Source organism: Physeter macrocephalus, chromosome 10, assembly GCF_002837175.3.
Source record: "Physeter macrocephalus isolate SW-GA chromosome 10, ASM283717v5, whole genome shotgun sequence".
Classification (NCBI taxonomy): Eukaryota; Metazoa; Chordata; class Mammalia; order Artiodactyla; family Physeteridae; genus Physeter; species Physeter macrocephalus.
The window spans coordinates 86,323,836-86,337,591 of record NC_041223.1 but is presented as its reverse complement, the minus strand read 5'-3'; positions in this window follow the sequence as shown (position 1 = coordinate 86,337,591).

Here is a 13,756-nt window from a genome sequence, read left to right as displayed (position 1 = left end):
GTGGGATCCTCCCGGACCGGGGCACGAACCCGCGTCCCCTGCATCGGCAGGCGGGACCTCAACCACTGCGCCACCAGGGAAGCCCTTTATGATTTTTTTAATCAAAATATAGTTAATTTACAATGTTGTGTTAGTGTCAAGGGTACAGCAAAGTGATTCAGTTATACATATATTCTTTTTCAGATTCTTTCCCATTATATGTTATTACAAGATATTGAGTATAGTTCCCTGTGCTATACAGTAGGTCCTTGTTGTTTATCTATATTGTATATAGTAGTGTGTATATGTTAACCCCAAACTCCTAATTTCTCTGTCCCCCCACCCCGATCCTCTTTGAACCATAAGTTTGTTTTCTATGTCTGTGAGTCTATTTGTTTTGTAAATAAGTTCGTTTGTGTCATTTTTTATATTCCACATATAAGTGATATCATATGATACTTGTCTTTCTCTTTCTGACTTACTTCACTTAGTATGATAATCTCCAGGTACATCCATGTTGCTGCAAATGACATTATTTCATTCTTTTTTATGGCTGAGTAATATTTCATTGCATATATGTATCTTCTTCATCCATTAATTTATCAACGGACACTTAGATTGCTTCCATGTCTTGCCTATTGTAAATAGTGCTGCTATGAACATTGGGGTCCACATATCTTTCTGAATTAGAGTTTTCTCTGGATATATGTCAATGAGTGAGATTGCAGTATCATATGGTTAACTCTATATTTACTTTTCTAAGGACCCTCCATACTGTTCTCCATAGTGGCTGTATCAATATACATTCACACCAACAGTGAAGGAGGGGTCTTTTTTCTCCGCATTTTCTCCATCATTTATATTTGTAGACTTTTTAACAATGGCCATTCTGAGTGATGTGAGGTGATGCTTCATTGTAGTTTTGATTATAAAATTATAAAAGATTTTAAACTAAATTTTTAAAGTTTTTGCATATACCCTTAACTAAAAAATTCATATTATTTTTTCAAAATGTATATATAATACTTTTTTATTTCTCTTGTTGAATGAAACTTCTAAAGTGGATTCTTCTCCTTGAGGATTTGTTCACTTCTTCCCTTGTTTACACCTGGTAGTGGAAAGAGAACAGTGTCGAGAAAGCAAAGGCTTGAGCTTTAGTCCCAACTATGCTACTAACAAGCTGTATAACTTTGGGGAAGTCACTCCACTTCCTGGAAACAGTCTTCACGTTTGTAGGAAGAGAAGGGGTTGGACTAAAGATCTTTTTGTTTCTTTAACATTTCTAAGATTTTATGTTTTCAAGGATATTTAGCTACTTATTTTTCATTATATTTTATTTTTGTGTGATGCTCCTTAGGTTTTTTGATTATGTGATCAATATACAAACCTGCACTATTTTTTGACTGTTCTGTTTTAAATATGTACGAGTAGATTTATTCACTGACTCTATTCTTGCCATGGCTTTGCCTCATTAATACAGAGACCAGGGTTTGGTCAGTGTGGCAGAGAATGTTATGATTTTTGCTTATTTAAATAAATTATGATTCAGATTCCCAAACTTTCAGCTCACATCCATTTCAATTTCATATAATGGAAACTCCAAAACATAGTGCCTTATAGACGTTTATTCCTATATCACATAAAAACAAGTCCACAGTTTTGCCATCCAGATATAGCAATTCCAAGTAGCATAAAGAATCCAGGCCAGCCTCCTATCCAGGCTCTGCCATGCTCTAATTGTGAAGATCAGAGGAAAACATTCACTCTCCAAGACTTTCTACCTTCTGAAAGAGAAGCTTTTTCATTTTTAAAAATAATGGCTTCTGGTAAACTTGTACTTAGGTCTAGAGACTTGGTTGGATTCAAGAAAACTTTTCTGGCAAAAAAATTTCAAAGGCGATTTTGCGTATTTCATGTTAAATCATATCAGGAGGCACATAATGTCAGGTTGTTCCTTATTAGTGAGGAGGAAAACAAAATATTCCAGCTATCTGATTTTTTTTATTAAAAAGCCTTAGAATCACCCAATAACTTCTATTAGCATGCAATTGGCCACCTCTAGCTATGAGGAAGATGAGAAACATGGTATTTTAGCTGAGCACATTCTTCCCTGGAAAAGTCAGGAATCTGTTACTATTTTATTTTATTATTATATATATTTTAAAAATTTATTTTGGCTGTTCTGGGTCTTCGTTGCTGCGCATGGGCTTTCTCTGGTTGCGGCGAGCGGGGGCTACTCTTCATTGCTGTGCGCGGGCTTCTCATTGCGGTGGCTTCTCTCGTTGTGGAGCACAGGCTGTAGGCACGTGGGCTCAGTAGTTGTGGCTCGCAGGCTCTAGAGAACAGGCTCAGTAGGTGTGGCGCAGGGGCTTAGTTGCTCCACGGCATGTGGGATCTTCCCGGACCAGGGCTTGAACCTGTGTTCCCTACATTGGCAGGCGGATTCTTAACCACTGGGCCACCAGGGAAGCCCGGGAATCTGTTACTATTTTAAAAGATGAAAATGGTCACTGAGTAGGTAACTAGAAGCCTCAAATATACTGGTAAACACTGGGGTCACAGAAAACAGTAGCACCGGTAACACTGACTAAATGTTCAATAGTTATTCTTCCTCAGGTCTGTTAGACAGAATATTTTCCGTTTTATTAGGTGTATATCACAAGCCTGATGCTTCATATCTTTTTTCAGCAAATCATCTTAAGAAACTATAAGGATAATATTCTTTTAATTCTTATTATATTTGTCAAAATTAATGGGCTACTATTAACCCACACAGTATATTCAAAGTACCATATATTTGATGTAAAATTTGAAATCTATCTTTCCCAAAATACAAAACACCTATATAATACCTTAAATAAAACGAAACAAAGAAAATATTTAGGGTGTTATTGTTTCTAGAATATAATCTGACCCACCGCTTTAATTTGGTTTAATAAATTTGTGCTTTAAGAATGAAGAAATAAACCTTAAAAATCTGTAAGAAAAAACTTTTAATGAATGACCTTCAGACTGTATTTATTAGAACTGGATCAAATCAGAACTGAAAGCTCCAGATCAATCCTGTCTGCCTAATGCCGCATTTGTGTGTTTGTTTCAACCAAGAGTAGAATTTTCAATAAAAATCATAGCTCTTCTTATTCATTACAGCATAAACTGGAAGAAAAGTTTCAAACCTCAGAAAATGCTCCTAATTAGGCAGGGCCAGCTTCCAACTGAAATTAGCATTCTAAGTTTTCACTTGGTACAGCTGCTTCTCATTTTAAAATAGACCACAGATAATCTTTCACATTTTCTATATAATTTCCAAACAACCAATGAAGAGAAAAATCAGGAACTCAGATTTATAATCATGATGTACTTACATTTGCTTTCCAGACTGTGTGTTCTCACTACATTTTTAATTCTTATCTGATAGCATTATCAGAATATTCTACAGATAGTCCATATTTACCATGCTTTCTTTATTTCACTCCTAAAATACTAAGAGAATTTAAAAACATATTTAAAGTTATCTAACTAAAAACTTTGTATATTATTTTTCTAAATTTTCAACCAAATATTTCAGCTTAATTCACCCCTAAGAGCATAGATCAAATAAAATGCTTATTTGCCTAATTATGAAAAGATTTCTTAATTAATATATGGTACCTTTTAATAGCACATAATATTTATTTAAACTGAATATTAATTAAATACCTAATATCGATTTAGGGCTGAGAATACACAACTATATATCATATGCAATCTCTGCACAGTCTATTAAGCGACATAGATACGTATCAACAATTAAATACCATTTGATAGCTATAATTGATAGAATTGTTATCTAATACAAACATCCTTACTATAGGCTCTTCACCCATGAAACAAAAAGTGACCCAGAGTTTCCATCCAGTGTAAGTTGTCTTAAAAGACTTAGTTTTTGAAATTGAACTGAAAGGTATAAAGAAGTCCTGCACTATAGCAAAATGCAAGGAAATTTGTCATTTTATTGTATCTATCTTTCCAAATTATTCAACTTGAAAAGTGTATATATGTCAGTGGTCTCAAGACAATAAAGAAAACTTCTCTTTTACATTACATTCCATCAAGACAGAAATATATTCTGTGCTTCTAAAATGTGCTTTTAATTTAAAAGGGAAAGTATTACATCCCTTTACAGTGAACATCCAAAAAATGTGCTTTAATAATTCTTTTTTTAAACCATTTCACCCACACTGATGCAGAATGCCATTCCAGTACACACCATATCACACTGCGCTATGAGTGCAATTTTCCATAATAATGAGCCTCAACTGCTGACGGCTAAGCAAAAGTACCACCAGGACTCCCCAGGCTGCAAATAAAACTTAAAACTTTCACACCATATTTCTTTCCTTGAAAATTAAAGGATTTCTTTTAAGCCTTAAGATCAATAAAGAGATGTCAATTTTCAGAGCTTCCTGGATCTGATGAGAGATAGATCAGTGTTCCTGCTAGAGTAGGTGAATTCTCATCACACCACAGCGAATTCTATGAATTGAGCTATTACAGTTTGACTCCCTTCATCTGAAGCTTAAACATCATTGGGCATGGAAACAGAGTTCGCACTTTGGTTTTCTGGTTGACAAAAGGGAAGATTGACTGCTATCACGTTACACCAATAGAATTTATCAAAAACTGCCAACAGTGGTACTCTTGGGATCAGAGACAGGGAGCTTTCACACCTGGCTGGGGAGCGGGGAGCATGGTACCTTCTAGAAGCCAGTGACCCAGCTCAGCAGGTGCCACTCAACGCTCATTCTCCTTCCGTTCACGATGCTGTTCCCTCACACCTATACATGACTTTCTCATCTTCACCCTAGAGCTAACACTAACCATTTCCCTGGGAATTCTCCGGAAAGAAAAAATCTACCATTTATTAAGCAATACCTTTTTTGGCAAGCACTATGCATTAGGTCTGCATATACAGTATTTCATTGAAACTGAACGACACTACATTGAAAAGCTGGGGAAACTGGGCTTCAGTGTGACAAACCAAGAATTCCAACCCAAATCTGTCCAGAGCCAAAGCCTGTTCTCTGTCCATCCTCTGGCACTGGATGTATAAGGATATTTGAGACCACTGTCAACCACTTATAAGAGCAGTAGACACAGCAAGGGTGCTTCCCTTTTACCATTGCAGAATGGAACTGGTCGTGTTAGCTGCTCTCACTGAACTTACCAGACTGTAAACTTAAAGTGATTCAAACATGCCTAATCTCTCCCGTACTTGGCTTAGAAACAGAAACCTGCGATGACCCTTCATTACTACAGAGCTACCAAAAGTATGTATGAAATGTTTGGATTTGAAGCACTTTTGCAAAAAAGCCTGTCTAAGTCAGGGCTATCTAAATCCTTACCAGATGAATATACGAAAGTGTAATATATGTTATCAACTGACAAGCTTCCAGGGGCTTTCCTGGAACTATGTTTTGCAATAATTCTGCATTTCTCTCCTTGTAACAATGTCTTTGAGAGCCAGCAGTGTAGAGCATAAATAATTTTGAAATGTGGGTAATGGAGGAAAATCTGTAATGCATTTCAAAGAAATAACATGAGTTTGAGTCTGTCAGAAAATTAATCCAACAAGCTGTAATACTATGTGAGAACAAAAAATACTCAGGTTTTATTTGTGCAAGGTGAGTTGACGTCTATCCAGGAATAACCTTATATTATACTGGTTGCACAGACTTTACTTTTGAACATATTTGGTTCTTGTGACTTTCAAGTAGTGAAAACCAATGAAAATCATCTACTCAAAGAACAGAAAATAGTTTGTCAACTACTTATAGCAAATAGAGCTCCAATGAAGAATGATCCCTTCTTCATGTGTATGTGGTATCACTCAGCCACTTCATAGCACTTTGCACAAGATAAATTACAGGTTAAAGAACAAAAGTTTGTCACACAATGCTCTTGAGTGGGCATTGTGGGGAAATTATTGCAAAAACTATGACGGACCATCTGCAAAAGCAGTTTGGAGCCTGTAAAATTTGCTCTCAATATTACTACCATCATTACTGTCCTAGGAACTTGGTGATAAAATATTTTGACTTCTGGCAAAGAGGTCAGTAAAGGAAAACCAGATCCAACATCACAGGAGAACCGTGGCCTTTGAGAAACAAATAAAAGCTGAAACTTTTATCATCCGTGCATGGCCAAAAGAGCCGATTTTTTTTTGTAAGCCAAGGCTTTGGATCAAAGCGAACATTTGAGTCAATTTCACAAACGGGTGGGACCTAAAATAGTGGCCTCAAGTGAAAATCAGTCTCATTATCTACGTGAAGGTGAGTCCTGTTCTCCATCCACTGCAAACCCAGGGCTCAGTGCTACAGCCAAAACCAGCCCAGCTCCCCAAACAAGGCTGTTTGTATGTCTGAAGGGCAAAGAAAGAATGAATCCATAAAAACGGATTTTGAAAAACTCATATATTGGTCTACCCTTTTTATTTCAAGGGATAAGTGCTTTAAGAATGCTTTCTTTTCAAATGCATCCAGGACCCTGTACATAAATTCCTTGAGCTTCCAAATAGAGAAAAATTATTTCCTGGAACAACTGGTGGGCAAGTCGTTTACTGGAATTCAACCTGCGACTCATATTTCCAGCTTCATGCTCCCCTGAATGGCAGCTGAAAATATTATACTATGCTAGTGTGTGTTCATAAATGATGTATTGGGGAAGAAGTATGCAATGTTAGAAAAGGCAGAGACTGCTGAGATATTTTCAAAATCAGTGTCATAAGTACCAAAGGTTTATTGAAGGTCTTGGTTTCCTTTCTTGTGGCTGATGTTTTCTACAGGACAACAGGACAACAGGACAACAAAAATCCTGAGCTGTGTTGGAAGGGGGATACAAATAAATTGGGCATTTGAAATTTACAGAGGAACGTGAACTGTTCAAGATGACACAGAACAGGGAGGGCATGTAGGAAGGAAATCCTTGCTAATGATCAGTTGTGCCTCAGTTGGTGTTTTGTCTCATTATAATGATGCAAGTATTTACCAACCTCTAAAAGGTAGAAAAGCAATATATCTGGGAGCTTTTCTTACAATAAAAACAAAATGTTAACAGCTACAGCAAGTTTAGTAACTTGAATGTGCTACACTGTGCCAGGCACTCAGCATATATATATATATATATATATATATATATATATATATATATATATATATATATATATATACACCCTTAATTAATAGTCTATTCTCAAAATTACTCTGTGAGATAGGCATTTGTATTCCCATTTTACTCATGATGGATTGAGAGACAAGAATAAGTAACTTGTCAAAGATCTTGTAGGAGAGAGACAAGATTCAAAGCAGAATCTTTTCTCACTCAAAAACTATGGTTATTCCATCATGCTCCATTGCCTAAAAATAAATATTTCAAGAGTTAACATCAGATGAACCTCAGCAAATACAGAAATAAGGCCAGTTTGCTGGATTGATATTTGCTAAATACTGCTTATTATTAAAGTCTCTGTTTTTTTTTTTAATTTTTGAAATTTTTAGTGCTTTTGCAAGTGAGCTTTCACTATACCCACCCCAAAACCTAGGAGAATTAATGTGTTTAAGTTGAGTCACTGTGTTAAAAGGTGTCATTATTCTGTCCTTTTGTGTCTAAATAATCCTCCTGAAGCGTTGCCCAAGGATCTCAGACACATTCCTGCTAACAGACTCTCCTGTCCAATAGCACTGCAACACCAGGAAACCATATGGCAGTTAGGGGTAGAAAGCAGGTTAGGTTAATTTCAGACCTAAGAAAGGATTACCTTCTTTGAAGGTCACCTGTGAGGGAGGCTGCTGTATTTATAGATGACATTTGTCAAAATGGGCAACTGCTTCTATGAGTTACTGACTAAGTTGCTGAAGGAAAAGAGATATCTCCCATTTTCATGATCACTGCTGAAACTTAACATACTCACATATTAGAGATGTAATATATGTCTTAGGCAGTCTCTGATTGCACCTTTGAAAGATAGCAAAGGAAGGCAAGAGACCATGCTTCTCTCATACCCAGTGAGAGGGGAGTATGTGCAGGGAACTCTGGCTTACAGAAGAAAAAATATGTTCATTTTAGAAAATTTATAAATTCACTGAACTATAAAATAACTCAACAAAGGACCTATTTTGGTCCATTTCTTCACTATCATTTTGAGGACTTATCCACTTCTTTTAAAGTCTTTATTCTTTGAATATGTATTCTTTAATTAGAATCATTTTGAACGTATCTATCATGATTTTATTTTTAGGTAATACTCCATTGTGGGGATTTTAACACTTCATTAAATATTAAATATCTATGATAGTACACCATGCATGTTAACATAACTCACTTAATCATTCCCTTGTTGTTAGGCATTATTTCCACTATTCAAACAGAATGATAATACGCATTTTCATATAAATCTTTGATACATCCCTGATTATTTCCTTAGAATATGTTCTGAGGTCATAGAAGTGAAATTAATAGGTCAACGGGTGTATTATTTAAATAAGTCTGACACATATTGACAAAATGATTTCCTGAAAAGTTGTACCCAGTTACATTTATGAATTGTCATTTCATGACATCCTTATCAAATTTGGAGCCTTTTAAAGTGAAGCTTTCCCCAAGAGGTAAGGCATTCCTGGCAGGTTCTATCTCTCTGTGTGCAGTATTTTCCAGCACAATGCTTACCATATTGTTAAGTGTTTAATAAATATTTGTTAAAAGTAATGAATGAATGAATAATCTAATTCTGCCAAACTTGAACTTGGATATGCCAGCCAATGTGTGTTTTACAAAGGGCTCTAACCAATATGTATCTCATTAGATTGTCACAAGTACCTAGTGGGGAGATACTATGACTCCAGTTTTAGAGATGAGAAAAATGAGGGTCATTCAAGTTCCAGGATTTGCTTCAAGTCATAACTAGTAAATGACAACACTGAACCCTGTCCCGGAGTGTACACTTGGTTTCTGGCGGGTTTCTCTATGCCACAGACAAGGGAGACAGGCCAAAGGGATTCAGGAATGCAAAGAGTGCTCCATACCCACTAAGTGAAACCCAAACAATCACCCAATACGTTGAGTTTTCTAGAAAGCACTTCTGGATAATAAGACACTTGCTTCTTCCTTTTAAATAAGTATAATGTATTTAACAATCTTAGTTTTATGTTTGTAAGAAGTGCAAATGAGTATTAAACCTAGGTATAGTCCTCAGTTTTTTATGGGAATAACAATGGTTATTGTAATGTTATTGAGATAGTAAAAAGAGTTACCATCTATTGAGGACCAAGCAATAAATACTATCTCATTGAAGCCTGCCAAACACTATATAAGTTAAGCGTTACTCTCATTCTTGCATGGAAAGGTAAGTTATCAAGTCCATATCATACATCAGTAGTTCTCACACTCTAGTGTGTGCCAGTATCACCTGGAGGGCTTGTTAGAAAATAGATTGCTGGATTCTGCCCTGCGTGTTTCTGATTTAGGAAGTCTGGGCTGGGGCCTGAGAATGTGTGTGACTCAGGTTCCCTGGTGATGCAGCAGGTCCAGGGATGCCACTTTGAGACCCACTGACTTTCCTCCAATAAATGGCAGAGCTAGGAACTGAACTTGGCCTGACTTCAAAAGTCATGCATGTTACTAGCATTATCCTAAGTAGATTTTAAGGTAAGACTTTGAATTAAAATGTTCCGTCTTAATTTGGCCTTTGAGACGTGTATAAATTAAGAAAAGAAGGGTTAAGAAATTCACATTTGAATTCTAAGAAATAGAATTACACTGAATTAATCAACTCTCAATGAGAATTAAATTAGCCACCACCTGCTCACTTTACCGCTCCTATTTCATGCAACAATATTTTAAAGCTAAAAGTAACCTTAGATCTCATTTGGTTGAATTCTTTCATTCTACAGATGACTGAGTTGAAGCCCAGAAAGTTTAAGTTCTTAAGATGCTTCAGTGGTCCCTCTACTATACCGGTCAAATACACACACTTCAAGGAAGTTTAAACTCTTCTCTCCCCCACGACACCGTAGAGTTTACTACTTCCTTCTCTGCTGCGATTGCTTCTTATCTTTTAAAAAAAATTTTTTTATTGAAGTATAGTTGATTTATAATATCATGTAAGTTTCAGGTATACAGCACAGTGATTCAGTTATATACATATATATGTATATATTCTTTTTCCTTATAGGTTTTTACATAATATTGAGTATAGTTCTCTGTGTTATAAAGTAGGTCCTTGTTGGTTTTTTATTTTATGTATAGTGGTATGTATATGTTAATCCCAATTGCTTCTTATCTTGTTATAAGTGCAACAGAAGTCTTTATGTGATTGATATTATCACCCATATTTTAACTTACTGGTTTATATTTTTGTCTCCTCTTCTGGACTAGAATCACTTGAAAACCAAGTATTACATTTACATACCCTCTGTAGAAAATGATTGTTGAATTAAATAAAATTGAATGGGATATCATTTTGTTTTCCTCTTTACTGCTATAGCCATTTCTCCCACCATGTTTAGCTTGCTTTTAAAATGCAATCACTAGTAAATACTTTTTGCCTTTTTTAGTGTTACTTAAAAGGTCATTAAGTAATTTAATAATAATTAAGTATTAACAAATAATAATAAATAAATGAATAATAATTAAAGTAATCAATAATTAAAATTAATAAGTACTGATTAAATAATTTAACTAATATATGACATTAATTTAAAAGCACTATTTTTAGGATGATTGTTCTCCATGATATTTAAGGTATCAAAAAGCATTTTACATACATACAATATATGTGTGTACATACTGATGTATATGTACATATCATTAAAATATTTTATGTCTCTTCTCTTTCAAATACGTCCCTCTCCCACTTTCTAGGGAACATGATTAAAAATCAGTCCATTTGGTTAATGGAAAAAAAATAAATTATTTGGAGAAAGTACAGTGACAGAGTTATGGCAGGCATAACTTCAAGTTCTTAATTATGATCTTTGACTCTTTTAGTCTAATTCAAAAGAAATAATGACTTAGATCACGCAGATTAGACAAAGGGGCTTCACCCAACTATTGCAGTGAAATCAGCAGAAAAGAAAACTCTGTCGATGCTTCTTACTGAATTAATGCAAAGGCTAATATTAAAGCACACAGTGGGAGAGTAGAGGATGGCTGAATCACAGGTCTCTGACATTCCTGACATCTTCTGTATAATACGGTGCCATACCTAATCCTTTCTTAAAAATGTCTGGACCAGAGGAGTTTTACAACCCATATGTTCAACGCTATCCAAGAGTTGATATTAAGATATATGACACCATCCCTTAGAGAAGGGGTGGATTTCAATAATAATAAAAATGCAACAACAATAATGATAGTAACAGCAACCCTTTAAAGGGCAGTTTTCACATGCCAAGCACTTTGCAAACATTTTCTAAATCCAGCCTTGGAAAAAATCCTGAAAGGCAGACATAAGCGTAACCATGTTACAAATGCAAAAACAGGCTCAGAGAGTTGAGGTGATCCATTTGTGGTCACAGAACTGGGTGTGAGTCTAGACTGTTTGATTCCAAACAATGCTATTCATTTAAACTGTTACTTACTCCATTAGAAGCACAAAGAGACATCTATATTTCAGTGGAAAGAGGATACTTCAGAGGTACAATACCACGCACACCTTTCTTGGATATTCTTTTTTTTTTTTTAACACCTTTCTTGGAGTATAATTGCTTTACAATGGTGTGTTAGTTTCTGCTTTATAAAAAGGTGAATCAGCTATACATATACATATGTTCCCATATCTCTTCCCTCTTGCGTCTCCCTCCCTCCCACCCTCCTTATCCCACCCCTCTAGGTGGTCACAAAGCACCGAGCTGATCCCCGTATTTGTTTTTCTCTTTCTGACTTACTTCACTCTCTATGACAGTCTCTAGGTCCATCCACCTCACTACAAATAACTCAATTTCATTTCTTTTTATGGCTGAGTAATATGCCATTGTATATATGTGCCACATCTTCTGTATCCATTCATCTATCAATGGACATGTAGGTTGCTTCCATGTCCTGGCTATCGTAAATAGAGCTGCAATGAACATTTTGGTACATGACTCTTTTTGAATTATGGTTTTCTCAGGGTATATGCCCAGTAGTGGGATTGCGGGGTCATATGGTAGTTCTATTTGTAGTTTTTTAAGGAACCTCCATACTGTTCTCCATAGTGGCTGTATCAATTTACATTCCCACCAGCAGTGCAAGAGGGTTCCCTTTTCTCCACACCCTCTCCAGCATTTATTATTTCTAGAGTTTTTGATGATGGCCAATCTGACCGGTGTGAGATGATATCTCATTGTCATTTTGATTTGCATTTCTCTAATGATTAAAGATGTTGAGCATTCTTTCATGTGTTTGTTGGCGATCTGTATATCTTCTTTGGAGAAATGTCTATTTAGTTCTTCTGCCCATTTTTGGATTGGGTTGTTTGTTTTTTTGTTATTGAGCTGCAAGAGTTGCTTATAAATTTTGGATATTAATCCTTTGTCAGTTGCTTCATTTGCAAATATTTTCTCCCATTCTGAGGGTTGTCTTTTGGTCTTGTTTATGGTATCCTTTGCTGTGCAAAAGCTTTTAAGTTTCATTAGGTCCCATTTGTTTATTTTTGTTTTTATTTCCATTTCTCCAGGAGATGGGTCAAAAAGGATCTTGCTGTGATTTATGTCATAGAGTGTTCTGCCTATGTTTTCCTCTAAGAGTTTGATAGTGTCTGGCCTTACATGTAGGTCTTTAACCCATTTTGAGTTTATTCTTGTGTGTGGGGTTAGGGAGTGTTCTAATTTCCTACTTTTACATGTAGCTGTCCAGTTTTCCCAGAACCACTTATTGAAGAGACTGTCTTTTCTCCACGGTATATCCTTGCCTCCTTTATCAAAGATAAGGTGACCATATGTGTGTGGGTTTATCTCTGGGATTTCTATCCTGTTCCATTGATCTGTATTTCTGTTTTTGTGCCAGTACCATACTGTCTTGATTACTGTAGCCTTGTAGTATAATCTGAAGTCAGGGAGCCTGATTCCTCCAGCTCCATTTTTCGTTCTCAAGATTGCTTTGGCTATTCGGGGTCTTTTGTGTTTCCATACAAATTGTGAAATTTTTTTTCCTAGTTCTGTAAAAAATGCCAGTGGTAGTTTGATAGGGATTGCATTGAATCTGTAGATTGCTTTGGGTAGTAGAGTCATTTTCACAATGTTGATTCTTCCAATCCAAGAACATGGTATATCTCTCCATCGATGTGTATCATCTTTAATTTCTTTCATCAGTGTCTTATAATTTTCTGCATACAGGTCTTTTGTCTCCTTAAGTAGGTTTATTCCTAGATATTTTATTCTTTTTGTTGCAATGGTAAATGGGAGTGTTTTCTTAATTTCACTCTCAGATTTTTCATCATTAGTGTATAAGAATGCCAGAGATTTCTGTGCATTAATTTTGTATCCTGCTACTTTACCAAATTCATTGATTAGCTCTAGTAGTTTCCTGGTAGCCTCCTTAGGATTCTCTATGTATAGTATCATGTCATCTGCAAACAGTGACAGCTTTACTTCTTCTTTTCCTATTTGGATTCCTTTTATTTCTTTTTCTTCTCTGATTGCTGTGGCTAGAACTTCCAAAACTATGTTGAATAAGAGTGGTGAGAGTGGGCAACCTTGTCTTGTTCCTGATCTTAGTGGAAATGCTTTCAGTTTTTCACCATTGAGAACAATGCTGGCTGTAG